Below are 13137 nucleotides of genomic sequence, written 5' to 3'. Positions count from 1 at the left end.
AGACACATGCTTCCACTTGGCCTCAGTTATGAAATGCAGTGATTTACAAATTCAGGACACCCAGGACACAAGTGGGGTGATGCAGAGTACAGGGAACTCCTTTTTTTTGGATGCAGAAAGATAGCATCAGAAAGCCATTTTCTCACAAAACCTCTTCAATTTGATTAAAAAAAAAAACCAACCAAACAAAAAAATGCCAAACGACTAACTACTTCTTTTAGTTTAAATCAGGCGACTACATGCTTTCAATGCTTCTTTTAAAAATAAACAGACACAAGGTTCCATGGGGTTTTTTCAGTCTCATGGGCCACATTTCTCATAGCATCTATGGGTTAGTAATTCCATGTTAAACATTTTCTGAGTCCTTTTAAATTCTCCAGCTGGTATTTGCTGCAGTGTTTTGGATTTGCAGAAATGTGCGAAACTCCCCAAGAGACTGAAGGGCTCCAGCACCAGCTTGCTGCTATTTGGATACTAACTCCAACATTTTTGCTTCGCAGCAAAAGAATTTACCAAAAGTTACTTTTTTGTTACCAGATTTGACACACTTAAGCAGCCTTAAAAAAATCAGTGATACAAAGGAGGTAGCTGAAAAATAAACCTTTCCAAGTTCCCAGTGTCATATTTTTGGATGAATAAAGGCATAAACTTATGCAAGATTCTATGTAAACTGTAATATCAGTCTGCATGAGACTCAGGTGCTTTTGTTACTTCTGCATTTGGTAAATTCAGGCATAACAATTCCTGAAGTCCTTCGGCTTTTACAAACAGGTATGATTGACAGCCTCTAAATGTTCTGCTTTTCATAACAACCGTGATTGACAGCCCCTTGGTGTATAGCCCAGTTAGCCTAACAATGTTATTGTTCTCTAATAATTACCTGATAATTTTTTTTTTAATTTGTTGCTGTTAGTTATGGTTCAACTAAGTAGGAGTCCTCAGAACTTTTCAAAAGTTTATTTAACTTGTGTTGATTTGGGGCTGCCTTTCTGCAAGCCTGATTCTGTGGCAGCACTGAGATTGCAGATGTTAGTGCCCAAGGTGCATTGGCTGTCAATCTACCTGTAATTGATGTTTTCCCTGGAAAACAGAACACATTAAAGCCCAAATATGTGACAATCTGTGTGTCATTTTGGCATATATCACTCACACAGTTTTTGTACAAAAGGAAATGTTTCTTAAGTTAATAGTCCCTGGAGCATAAGAATATAGCTAGTAGTTTGTATGCATCTAGGGCCAGAGCCTTGTGTAGGATGCATGCCTGTAGCTGAGCTCAGTTCAGCACAGTTTATTACTTCCAAGCTGCTCAAGATGGCAGCTTCTTTAACTTCTGCTGAAAGCAATAATTGAGATTTTTCTGTCTTACAGAAAGATCATCCTCAAGAACAGTCAGCCAGGGGACCAACTTGTGTGAATCACTAGCAGAAAATCATGACCCAGTAGGGTCACTTCTCTGATTATTTTCTGGTACCTACAAAATAAAATGAATTACATTCTTTTTATATGAAGTGAGTCCACGGTAGTGCTGTAAACTAGAGAATGACAATCCTAGTTAGAAAATGCTCAACACTTTTACCCTTGTACTAGGCATAAATCCAAGCTGGCATTCTTCTGAAATTTCAAAGTGTACCTTTTTCATCCCTGTCTTGATTTTCAGATAGGATGGAAGCAGACAGGGCAGAAAAATGAAAAAAAACATTGTCTCAGATTTCCAGCTGAGGAAAACTCAAGAATCTCCTGGATTTTTGCACACCTGTAAAATTGAACTTGGCAGAACAGCTTGAAGTTGAACAAAACATTACTCCCACATCAAAGTAGTATTAGCAATGAACCTTAGCCTGGGTGGCTAGTTTGCCAATTACAAACCACAACACCTATTTCAGAAACTTTGTGAATGTTTTTTCTTGAGCGTGTTGAAAAAAATGAAAAAACCTACCTACCCTGCAAGAAAGGCAAAAAAAAAGAGATTTCTGTCGGAGGGCTACTAAAAGTGTATTATTATATCATATTTAGTTACTCATAAAAGCAACAATAAAAGAAAAAAGCCCTTGAAAAAGAAAGCATGCTCAGTCTAGGTCTTTCCAAACGTTTCCAGTTCTGCACTGGGGTGCTGAAAATAAAAAGTAGGCATCAGAAGGAGAAAGCTGAGTGTCCTTCTGGGACTTTGATTTTTGAAACCAGAACTGTAGACCTTGAGCACAGTTTTGTAGTTCACCGGTTTGGTTGCCTTTTCAAGAACTGGTCTAAAGTTTGGCCTTTGCACCAAGGTACACTATGCATCACCAAACATACTATAGATCCAGGGCTTGGATTTGTATACATAACACTGAATATAAAGTTTTTTGTTCACATTTACTGCAAATGAAAGCAAGTACACAACGCACAGATTGTATAGCCAAATGGGCTAATTCTTCTCATAAACATTTGTTCACACAGATTTAGGGGCTACGTTGGGGCCAATTGAACAGTTGGGCCTTTATTCTTTGTTAATTTGCTTTCCAGTACTTCTGAATTTTACCAACATATTTATAGAACTGGCCATTTCAATAATGTATTATCTATGGTCCTGACCCCCAACCTCTAATTATCCACAGAGCCAGTTCCGTTATCAAGTATTTTTCCCATAATGGAAACATACCAGGCATTTTCTAAAAGTTGGTTTGGGGTTGATAAATTGTGTACAGAATGATAGTGAGGTAATGAATCATTGCAATGACAGCTCACTGTCTCACTACAGACTGAGGAAACTACTCATTGCATACTAGATACAAAGCAGAGCACAAAAAATTCAGCTATCTGTAACTTATGAAAACACCATGAGCAAGAGCTAAAAAAAGGGCTTCACACAGATCTTAAGTCAATGGTATCTCTGACCCCTTTTTTCGAGGACTTTCAGGATGCATTACTGAGTTCTCAGCCCATCCATCCTGCAATCCCTCACCTCCAGCTTGGGCTCAGAGACTCCTGTGAAGCACCTCGGCATGTCCAAAATCTGTTTTGGCACCTAGAGCTCTATTCTTCCACGTGCACACAAGCTCTGGCTGCTCACCAAAATGCATGTCAGAGAATGGAATAACCACCGTACAGGTAAACGCTTTTGGGGGCACAGAGAGGGTAGGGAGGACCTATGCTTAATACCTAGGGACCTACCCCACCACCAGCAGCAAGAAAGATGTTTCCAAACAGATGAGAGCAATGTGCTTCTCTGCTATCTAAGGCACAGTGATATGTGGAAAACAAGCACTGAAAAAACAGCATTTTCAAACCGGCAGAGATGCTGGTTTGAAGGCAATAACAGTCTCTTGTGGATCCAGGACTTTTTAAAATCTTTAAAGCAACTGGACTCCTTCTGGTGCTTCATACGAGATTCCCAGACATTTCCCTAGCACAGATCAACCCCTACCTGGCACTTTGTCTTGTGGATCCTGTCATTCGTACACTTCACAGATGCATGGTTAGTCTTGGGGCAATTCTGCTGCATGGAAGAGTAAGATGAAGAAAGTATTTCCTGTACTTTTAGGATTAGAAATGAGGAACAGAAGCCACATCAACAGCCAATTCTTCACAGACCACCAGCTGTCCACAAACAAGCTGAAGAAAATCCTGCATATTGAAGAAGTGTTAGCACCATCTAACAACAGCTCATATCAAACAGCTACATAACTGCAGTGTATGTGGTACTGGATATATCAAATCAAGACAAATTAATGCTCAGTTTTGAGGTTCTTCCCTGAAGTGGGTGGGATAAGCTTTTTCTTTAGCTTTTGCTGTGTTTCAGTTCATTTGCCTCATCCTGAGCCCACCAGTTCTACTCCGCGATCCCATAAACCCCAGATGAAACTCCAGAAAATAATCAATTAGATAAATATATTATTTCTTACTCGATACAAGTTACTGATTCATCTAAGTTTATTCAATATGTTCATGGTCCTCATAGTAGTTTTGATGACCCTCACTTCAATTTTATAACAACAGAGAAATCTTTAGCACTGTTTTATGTTTCATTGTGGGAAAAAATTGAGTACTGTCAGTTAAGGCAATCTTAAATCTTGACTGAATTACTTTTGTCCTCTCTAATTATTACTTTACCAACAGATACACTTCTGGCACCCTCCTCCCATTCATGTTTCCTTACGATCACATTCTAAAACCAGATGCTAATGAATCAGAATTTATCTAATTTCCAGTTTCACTAATTATTTATCAGATCAGCTAAATCAGTTTCATTTAGAATTATAGGCTTAGTTACATAACACGGATTTTTCTCTCTATTAAAAATGTTAAGCTGCCTAAAAGTAACTAATATACTAAATTTTGATCTCTGTTCAAGGTCCAAATATATTATTAATAAGTGATCTTAAATTGACAAGAACATGCTTAATTCTAGACATATCCTTTTAATTCAAAATTAATTAAACAAGAATGGAAAAAGCAAATTGCGTTATTGAGTATAACAGAACCTGCAAAATCACACAAAAGCATTTTAACATTCCAGAGACAACACTGAAGCCAGCCTGGTTTTTTTATCTTCAAAAATGCTATGAAATATGAACATACTAATCTTGACAACAAATGAGACAAAAGTTAAGGTACTGAAAGATGCATAGACCTTCGACTGCCAGAGGTTAGCTCCAGAGATGGGAATGTTGCAGGTATCAAGGAACAGCATTAGTGTCAGAGCCTGGCAAGTGGGACACTGCACCGCGTGGTCACACCAGCTCCGGGAAGGGGCCAGCTCCATTACTTATTGCACACACTTCCTTAATTAGATCCTGAGAACCTTAAAACATTGTTTTTTAAAAAGTGTGTTTGCATTATTGAAAGAAAATTATCTTCCCCTGTGACAAATAATATGGGACATCCGCCCTTCACAGGTGTGCTCCCAGCCTTAAAACCACAAATGAGCATTTCCCCAAATAACTCCTGCTGCATTTATCACCTGCCCTTACATTTTCCAATCTTCCGCACATGGGAAGGCAGACTAAATAACCACAATAACATCTTCTGATACCATGTCTTTGAAGCAACATCATTCCACCCTTACAGGTTTCCTAAATCTGAGGCAGCTCTGCAGAGAATGAGCGGGTACGATGTGCAACTGGGGAGTGAAGCTCCTCAGCTCAAGAGGGAGCAGCTCGTGCTGTTAGTTCAGGAGTCTCCAGCCTTGCTCCCACACCGTGCATCACTCATACCCAAGCATGATTTCTTCCCGAGGCAAAATCACACCACTTGCTCTTTGCAGATTAGCACTTGGCTGTTCAATACGTATTTCTCTGCTTCAGATCACCAAGCAACACCGAGTACTTTAGGTCTTTCAGTCATCCTAAATCCTGTCACTATTAACAAGAGAAACACACTGTTGTTTTTTTGGTTTTGTGGACCATTTTTCTAGCCTGAGGATTTTGGGGCATTTCAGCAAAGTGGAAAAGAACGGAGCAATGACATTATTTTTGTCCCATTTCCAGGCAGAGAGCCAGTTCTCAGAATTTTTCTGAGAAGCCAATTGATTCATGCTTGTCTCAAGTCCCAGCATCCTTATGAGAAGCTGTCAGAGGGCAGCCAAAATAGTACAATTGCTTCACCTACTGCCAAACACTGAGATAAAAGGCCACTCTGTTTCAATCATAAACAAAACCAGGGAACTGTCACAGAGCAAACAGCCTTCCCCGAAATTCATATTGCACCCAGAAGTTCACCAATCAGTTAGTCATTGCTGTAAATCAACATGACTAATAAGGTCATCTCCGCATCTTACTGAAACTGATGCTTTTCTGCCTATGGGTTGGTTTGACCCAAGGCAACACTGGTGAACTGCACAGCAGGGTGGAGAGTCATGTTGAAGAAACCTCCCCACAAGATCCTCAGCAGGTCTTGCTTTAAGCCAGGCTTGAAGGTGTCCTGTGGCTAATACTGCCAAGTTTCCACTTACATACCTGGTCAGTGGCAGGAGCCGTGCAAGCTGCCAAAATGGGAGGGGAAGAAAGAGCAAAATGGAGAACACCACAGCCTGCGTTTCTTTTGGCTTTGCAGTCTTAGAAACCAGCTTGTGTCAGATACAGAGAGAAATGGGACTATAATTTAGACGTGTTCCTTCTTTAGGTGAACTAACTCACCTGCTCATATTTCAAAGCATCCTTAAGATGCCAATATATTGGTATATCTTCACAGGAAAAATTCTACAGAAAGACCAACAGCTAATTTAGCAGGACTCCTTCATTACAAGTGCTTACACAGCAACTCAATTATCCGCAGACTCTCAGACAACCTTTCAGCCACACATTGTCTGTACAACACTGGTAAACGCACTTATATTCACTTTACAAGTAGATAAATCAAGACCCACTATCTTGGAAGTAAAATCTGAGAGCAGCAGTAGAGCAAACAATGTACCCCAGCTGGGTTCATCCCTGATTTCTCACTACAGAAAGCCTGCACTGCACACACTCGAAGTTTTCAAGCTTTTTTTCTCAGCCATGAGAGCAAAGCACACCCTTCTGTATAAACCGGAACTCTTTGATAACCACTCTGCTTGCCAGACTACAAGCAGTAACAGAAAGGCAGAAAATAGAGAGAGATGATAAAATTAAGATAGTCGGGAATGTATTTCACAGAACTTTCATGCTTCAGTGCTGTTCCATCAGATACCTGAGGGAAAGCATGACTTTGGGCATGTTTTGGACTGGCTATTCATCATGCCTGAAATTCACCACTTGGAAGTAAGCTGTATCAGTTCACCTGCCCAGCTTTTTTTTTTTTTTTTTTTTTCCAGTTGAATTAGTTTACTAATGGGTTCAGTGAAGGCAAGAACTAATGCAAGAGAAGTGCTGGGAACATACAGCCCTGAGTGAAAGCATGGTGGGGAAACCTGAGCAGGACCACTCCTTTCAAGAGCAGTTAGATGCTCAGCAGTTAGTTGAGCAGAGGAGCTCAACTTATCTTATGCAACTTTAATGTAACTTGAGTATCATTGCTGTTCTATGCAACCAACATGGAAATATATTCTTTACAGTTGCCCGGCACAGCCTAAGCTAGATGCCTGAATTTCAGCAGCATGAGAATGTCTGAAAACCACATGATGGCTCACGGACCATTTCTGTTGTGAATTTAAAGCAATTGTAATGTCTGAGACAGTTCTCCAATGCTCATAACTGAATTCAAATTAAAAGCAACAACCAAGAGACACAAGCCTGAGCATCTCTGCCTGAGGCAGAAGAATTGATATATTAACTAAAGGTTAAGGTGGAACACATCGTACCTCAGGAAATGCATTTGCTCCAGAACACATTGAGACTGTCAACAATTTGGCTTGGATGTTTACAGCATGGTACACAAAAGAAAATCATTACCATGCCACAGTATGCAATAAAACTGGGCTTTAACAATCACAGTAGTGCTATAGAGAGGAAAGGTACATGGCCAGCACCTAAAAAAAAAAAGTTCCTGGGCTGGAAATGCAAGGGATTAAATTTTATAGTTTATGTGATGTGAAAAGGTCAGATTAGATGACAAGGTTTCTTCGGGCATGAGAAAGTACTGTTTGATCCTGCTGCTTATAATCTATTATGACTGTTCTTCATTTCTCCATCACCTATGTACACACACAACACGTATGTTACAATGCTGTCCTCATACATACCCTGTCCACCACGGGGAGTCCTTCAGCTGACAGAGCCAGAACTGCCTGCAGAGCTTCACATGAACAACATAAGGAACAAAACTTGGGTATGGACAAGACCTCTGCTGTAAAGGCAGCTCAAGGGTTTGGCAATCAAAATAAATCTTGTACTACAAATTGGGGCTTGGCTACATCTTTTAATTAACCAAAAAATCTACAGTACAATAATTATTTAGTATTCTAGGACAAAATTTGCTTGTTCTACTTAAAGCAACATCGAAGAAAGAACAAATTAAGGCCTAAACAAAAATGCAGTGCATTTTCTATGAAGGAGAATAAAATTTGCTGCTCAATGGCATAGAATACTACTAATTTAGAGGTAAGAGGTGCATTCAAAAGACATCTATATAGGCAAAAGTTACATCATCCATAGTTAAAACTACCACAAGTTATATGGTATGTGACTATTAAGTTAATGACAGCAGTACACTACTGACTGCCCAAAGAATACATTTCTCTCTCTAGAAAATTCAGTAAATAACTGTTCATCTCAAAGGTTTTATATTTTCCTGTGAAAAGCTAGGAGTAGCCAATACCATGACATGATGGTAAACTAGAGAAATCCTCCAGTAACCTACAGAAATCCTCCAATACTTCTCCAAAAAATGCCCTGTTAGAGCTATTGGACTCATTGCCACAGAATGTCATGAATACTAAATTTTAGATGAGTTCAAAAAGCAATTTAACAAAACAGTGAGGAAAAAAAAAAAATCTATTCAGGGCTATTAAACAGGATAATACCAGATCTGGCTTAGGAAATACCTAAGCAGAAGTTGCTGGAGTCTGGGAGACCGCAGTGGCGAGGACTGTGTGCTTGCCATTGGCCCAGTGCTCTTCCCTAAGCAGTTTTTACTGGTCACTGTTGGAAACAGTCCAACACGGAAACATCCAGTGGGCTGGACAGACCTTTGGACTGACCCAGTAGAGACACTCTAATGCCAAGAGCTCACAAGAGATGGGCAACTCAATATTATGCTGCTTTAATATACAAACAGCCAGATTTGGTTCTTGCATACAGAGTCTAATGAAGTCAAGGGAAAATGCGTGTCTGCTACCTAGGGGTAGAGTTCACCACAGCTGAGAACAGAAGCACACTTTGAACATTTAAATGACATCTTCTTTTTGTTACTGCATCCAAGCTATTATGCTAAAAAATTCACCAGAAGAAATCAGTACATGCAGCGGATGACAGTTTTTTGGGGGCAGGTGGAGTGGCTTTTCTTGTTTTAAAGAAACTAAACAAGCTCATTGAAGCCAAACATATCAAAGCCCTCAACTATAAAAATAATTTCCCTCCCTCCCCAAGGCCAAATAGTTTGGTCTCCTGATAAGAGGAAAAAGTCCAAATTCTTAGTCTGATTATAACAAATAATGCTTGGAGACCACAAGATGAAGCCCATGCTACATTAGAAATCTGTTGTGACCAGTGCCCTGGGAAACCACTCAGTCTGTTCTCTACATGGTTTGACTCCCTCACCACAAGCTGGAAGCAAGAGAACAATCCATACTGCTGGGTGTGATGTTTTTCACTGCTCTACAGTTCAACTCCTTGGAAGCTTATCTCCCCCATTGCTTACTGCTTTAGTGACCTTGGAAAACGTAGATAGAGGTAATAGAAACAGAATACTGAAAGGATTATTGCTTTTATTATCCTACTATTGGGAAGCTGATTAAAAGCACGTATCTTTTCACAGACTACCCTGGGCATTAGCACTCTCAGATCTCTTCTTATAAAAGGTCACCGGGCAGGGTATTAAACATAGCCTTAAGTACTGAGCACTCTTCACTTCCAGCACAGGTGTCCTTCTCATGCCAAATGACATAGGGAGTTGTTTGTCTCTAGCCCAGGAGTCCTTTTTTACTTCTTACTAAAACACAATAGCAACATGGATTTTCATAAGAAAACGTCACATAAAGAGCCAAAGAATGGTGGCGGGTGATGGATAGTTGCATAAGTGGCTGCAACTTCAGCTGCAGGATTTGAGCCAGATCTCTTATTTGTGATTGTCCTTATGAGCCACCCCACCAGGCCACAGTGAAGACATGGTTGAGCTGGCTCGGTCCCCTCAACGTTTTCCTGCTGAGTGGCAATATAAAGCCAAAATAACTGTGTGAGAACCACCAAAGATATCACCTCATATTTTCACGATGCCAAACTAAAGACATTTTGCAAGGTCTGAAAATAAGGCCTTTAGTATTTTCCCATGATGATAGCAAGCTGCTCCATAATGTTATGCCTTATGTAGCTACCAGCTGCTTTGGCATGAGGTAGGATCTTCTAATGTCTCCTCCTACCACGTGGAAATGGCAAGGCATGAACCCTGATGAGATTCAATGTAAAATAGATTCTCCCAAACCCAGAAAGAGGTCAGACAGGGAGAATATGCTCCCAGTTTCCCTAGCCTGTACAAAGTACCAGTTACAAAATCAGTATGTTTAAGAATAGGTTGCAGTGGTCATCTCCCTAAACACCTAACAGTCTTATTGTGTGGTCACGCATCTCCTTTAATGTAGAAGGTTTTATTTCATACCTGTTTTGGGTAGCAATGCATGTGCTAGAACACCAGACCAACGTGGTGTTTAACTGAGGATAAGAGCAGATTGCTAAAGGACACAAATAACTCACAGCAGCTGAAGCTATTTTCTCTAATGCCATCTACCTCTACTCCTAATACATCACTGCTTTTATGGAAGAATCCCCCACAAGGTTACAGAGCACCACGTGTCAGCGTCATCACTCGGAATAAAAATGGGTGAGGGTCAGCTGTTTTCCTGTTGTTATTGGCCCAAAGAAGTGAAGGAGTCCTGCTTGCTGACAGGTGTTACGCAACGGAGATAACCCATCTTTCTGCAGTCATTTGTGGGTGTCCAGAGAAGCTAAGAATAAACCAGGAAAAGCCTCCGGAAAGGTCTGCTAAGAAGTGAGCTGAAAGAAACATCTCTCAAGATACAGCGTCCATACCCTTGCTTTAGCTTAAAACACATCCTTATGCAACCTCTACTAGATGACTGCAGGTCATAATCACGTATTGCAGTTAAAATTACTGGTTAACCTATCCAGGAAGTGTTAAAACAAGCAGAGGAAGGTAGATGTTAGGAACAATAGCTACATCCCTGTTCATATAGGATACACTAGAGTTGCTAAGCTTAAGAAAATAGGTAGGTACCTCCGCCTGCTCATTACAGGGACTTATGAAGCAAATGGCAGCATTTTAAATCCTGCTTATCCACAAGCCGGATAAATTAGGATTTCTTTCTTTCTTTTAATAGCTTGTCTCAAAAATATGCAAGCATATCCAGCAGAGAAAGCAGGTCAGCATTGACCCCCACTCAGAAGGAGAGCTGGTCAATAAAAAGAAAGAAGACAATTAGGACATAATTGGGCACTCCTAGTCAGGAAGATACTAGGGAGAAAAGAAGGGAGAAAAGAAACATGACTATCTAAGGATGACCAGTCTCCCCAGCAGAGGCTGGAGCAAATCTGCTGTTGTTGTGAATGAGGTGCATTTCATGTTCTTGCTAGCAAACTGAGGAAGCATGCTATGATCAAACCCTGGAAATTAAAAAAATAAACCTGGTTTTGTGTCAGCTTTAAGCTGCTTGTTTTCCTTGTTAATAAGATCAAGAAATTTCCTTGCAAGAGAAAGCTCTATAATTCTGTTAACTTATGAAAGTTTGTGAAAGCCAGGATTACTGATTATCTTCTGAATTAACGCTGAAGCTTTGGGGCAGTCTAGCAGCTAAATTAGTACTTAAACTGTACGTACAGCTCAGGATTCAAGAAGAACTGTTAACTCTTCTGAGACATGCAAAGCAAGCTTGCTATCAAGGTCTTCAGGATAAACACAATAGTCCTGGGTTTGGTCCCACTTACTCTAAGTACAATGGAATTGCAGCAATACAAAAAACTGAAAGAACAAGATTAGAAGCAAGCCCAGGTAATAAAGGCTCATATGAAATGAAAAGCTGACTTTCACTTTGTCGCACCTGAATTTTAGCAAAAGGAAAAATCTGCAATGCTTTTCAAAAGAAAACGTAACAGGTAATCTAACCCACATGCCCTCCCAAATCAAAGGTCAACAACATTAACTGTACCTTTTTACATTGCCCCAAAACCACTGAATATACTGGATCTATTGAAGTGTCTAATACCAGCTAGAATCAAGAACTGCAGAAGCCACATTTGGATGAAAATGTCTCCTCTAGAAGTCACCAGATACTGGCTTCTTGCAATATTATCAAAATACCTATAGATAGAAGAAGCTTTTAATTCAATGAAATTTATTTCCAGAGAAAGAAAAACAAACAAGCAAACCTCTGCTCAGCATAAAAAGCAATGATCTTTGTAATGGAGCAGAAAGAGTCATCCGCTTCTCTCTTTTCAAAGAAATAAAGCTCTGTAAATGCTGAGCACATTAGTAATCTGAACCCTCTCAGTGCTCTGACTGACTTGGCCTTGGTATCAGTGGGGAGACGGAATAAAGGAAGGGCGCAAAACGAACCTGAAACTCAGTAGCCCATTTCCAGGCACTATATGGTACCAAAAAAAAGCACTGGTAAATGTTTAGCTCATCTGCTTTCACAGTGGACAAGCAACAGCTATTCTGCAGTCCATAAACTCTTGAAAAGACAAGAGGGAGAAACTACCCATCCGCACTGCTGAGCACAGACACAAATCGAGGGAGAATAATGGGGTCTGACTGCATCTTTCAGGCCTTTTTGGCACCCAACATGGGGCTTGAAGTGTTCGGGATAATGACAAATTCGACTGGAATGTACTAGATCGAATTTATAGCTGTTACTGCTGTTTAGCTATTAATTGGCAGGCTCCTGTGCTTGCCATGGGGCTTGCTTGCCTTACTGTAAATTAGAGTCTTGTGCTCATTAGGGGCTGCTTTTTGCTTTCACTGCTTGCTGTACTGCTTATCATCTTATTCTGCTCTGCCTGGGAACATTTTGCTAACAGCAATGGCGATGCACTTGGGCTGGCAGATGGCCAGGGCATCACTGCTGTTTCTGTGCTGCTGTACTGGACAGGCTGGAACTCCAGTGTGAACTCGAGTCAAAGGGACTGTGACCTGTGGATGGGTCCTAACAGGAGCAGGACAGCCCAAAGTGTCTGTGGCCGTGGATAAGCCCATGCCAGAGTAGGTACATCTCGAAGCATCTGTGGCCATGGTTATGTCTGTGCCACAGCAGGTATACCTCTGAAGGGATTGTGGCCCAAGGATAAGTCCACGCTGGAGAAAGTACACCTTGAAGCATCAGTGGCTGTGCATGAGGTCGCGCTGGAGCAACTCACAGTGTGTGACCATGGATAAGCCCACAACAGAGCAGGTACACCCCTGGAGGGACTGCAGCCATGGGTAAGGCCGTGTTGGAGCAGGTTCACTCCTGAAGGGACTGTGGCTGTGGGTAAAGCCACGCTGGAGCACGTCTATCTCTGAAGGCGTTGTGGCCCA

General features: G+C 40.9%; 1 protein-coding gene across 9 annotated transcripts in view; it reads right to left on the bottom strand.

Annotated features, from left to right (window-relative positions):
- LOC128154031 (5-hydroxytryptamine receptor 2A-like) overlaps nt 1-13137 on the bottom strand; it is a 108147-nt gene that overhangs the window by 80187 nt on the left and 14823 nt on the right. Inside the window, exon 1 of one of the 9 annotated variants that reach the window (XM_052814073.1) lies at nt 7637-7733. The exons of the other annotated variants lie outside the window; for them this stretch is intronic. The gene's annotated coding sequence lies outside the window, so the exon portion shown is untranslated. Of the gene's footprint in view, nt 1-7636; nt 7734-13137 lie in introns of those variants that run through there. 9 annotated transcript variants of the gene reach the window in all.

The sequence above is a fragment of the Harpia harpyja genome, chromosome 18 (genome assembly GCF_026419915.1).
Source record: "Harpia harpyja isolate bHarHar1 chromosome 18, bHarHar1 primary haplotype, whole genome shotgun sequence".
NCBI classification, from domain to species: domain Eukaryota; kingdom Metazoa; phylum Chordata; class Aves; order Accipitriformes; family Accipitridae; genus Harpia; species Harpia harpyja.
The sequence above is the reverse complement of the archived record's forward strand: the minus strand, read 5'-3'. Positions and strand labels throughout refer to the sequence as shown.